Below are 1,925 nucleotides of genomic sequence, written 5' to 3' on the forward strand. Positions count from 1 at the left end.
CTATCTCTGATGTGACTAAAACTAAAGATTATTCAAATATCACTAAAACCAAAACTGTGGCCCGCGAAGATTCTGAAAACTTTAAATTTGGCCCGCGAGCACCAACTGCCTGCCGACCCCTGGTATACACAGTGCAAAGTTTAGAAAAAGTTTTTAAAATATTTAACCTAAACATTTTTACACGTTTGTCAAGCTTTTTATAGTTTTTACAGCATAGTTTTTTAAACAGACAAAAGTTCAAAACACAGCTGTAATGAAAGTTTAGTTTGTTGCAAAAACACTCAGTTATATATGAATGAAGGGGACTGCGCGAACGCATGTTCCCCATGGGAGAAATTGTACGGCCGAGTTGTTCACATTTGGAACAATCGCAGAGGTCAGTTTAACCGAAGTGCAATGATTAAACCTCGCCCTGAGTCAACAGCCTGCCTGATCGCTGTTAAGACTCCCGTCAGGTAAGTTTAACTTGTAAGCATACAGCTGCTACCCATCCAAAATACTTGAAACGATGGTAAACGGCTGATACATTATGACGTCACACTATAACATAGTTCTATGTTACGTCATAGAAATAGAACAAAATATCGTAATAAGAGAGCAGAAAAAACTAAAAGCGTTGTTGATTAAAAAAAAGTGTATATATCAAAACATAAATTATAAGCTATGCACGTACTTTTATATTAGTAATAATTTTCAACAATTAGCTCTAGTTTTTAAATTTTATTCTATTAACATATATATGCCTAACTTTAATTTTTCAGCTCATATGAAATGTACACAGATAGGTCAATGTTTATTGTTTCGCAATCAAAAATCAGTAGTATTCTTGTCTGCACACATTTAAAACTTAGTTATATTTTAAAACTTTTTTTAGCTATTACAATAGCTTCGAGCTATAATATATAAACCAAAACAAAATTGTAGAAGATATGGCTTTGTAAAATTTTTAAGCAATCATTAAAATTATTGGGAAGAAGTTCAAAATTAGCTACCTGGCTAAATTTTAGTTTGAATTATATTTAAAAGTGTCAGTAATTTTGTATAGACAAAATTAAGTATACATTTTAACTTAAATCGAGAAATATAAAATATCAAAACAAGTCAACCTTTAAATTAATCATAGCTACTGCTAAAGAAATTTAATCATATTTACTGCTAATTAAATACGAAATAATAAGTATATATTTTTACTTTTAAAGATTTTTATAATTTCATACTTAATACAAACCTTTTTTTTAATTGAAATGAAAATTCTAACTTTATTAGATAATATTTCAAGCAAAAACAATGTGCAATAAAGTTGCGTTTGATGTAGAAGCTCCTTAGCTTCAACTTCCTGATCTTTATTCTACTGATGATGAAAGTTGTTGGTGGAAAGAAATATTTGGAGTCAACAAAAAATAATCAACATCTGTTTTATTTTTATATGTAATGTTTTTGTTGATTTCTTACTGCTTTAAGATGTGCAACTTGTTAAAATTATAAATTTTTTTTTGTTCAACAACTTTTTGATTTGGAAATAAGTTCACAAGATATTAGTTTAATTCATTTAAAACTTGTTTATAAAACAAAGCATTGTTAATACTTACTATAGTTTTTCGAGTAAGTACGTGTTAAGGTAGAGCTTCATTCCTTAAAAACTGTATCGACCTTTATTTATTATAAATGAGTGTTGTCCTTAAGTTTCAATATTCTAGCAGGTTTATAGGGAAAATTGAGTTATCTAATCAAAATATTTTTGACAATATGTCTGTCTATATATACAAATTTTAAATTACTGAGTACTTTGTAATCAATTATTTATGTTTATAGTAATTATATTTTTTGAATTTATATTTAGTAGAATCAGTAAAAAAAGTCAAACATAATTTGCTATGACAATTTTTAGCTACAGCACTTAAATTTTAGCCAAACAGTTGATACTA

At 27.9% G+C, this 1,925-nt stretch overlaps 1 non-coding gene across 1 annotated transcript; it reads right to left on the minus strand.

The window, feature by feature from the left end:
- Positions 1-299: 299 nt before the first annotated feature.
- Positions 300-463, minus strand: LOC145841785 (U1 spliceosomal RNA). The gene has a single exon (XR_014370161.1). It is a non-coding gene; the product is annotated as a U1 spliceosomal RNA (small nuclear RNA).
- Between the last annotated feature and the right edge of the window lie 1,462 nt (positions 464-1,925).

The sequence above is a fragment of the Thalia democratica genome, chromosome 7 (genome assembly GCF_965202585.1).
Source record: "Thalia democratica chromosome 7, ktThaDemo2.hap1.1, whole genome shotgun sequence".
Lineage (NCBI taxonomy): Eukaryota > Metazoa > Chordata > Thaliacea > Salpida > Salpidae > Thalia > Thalia democratica.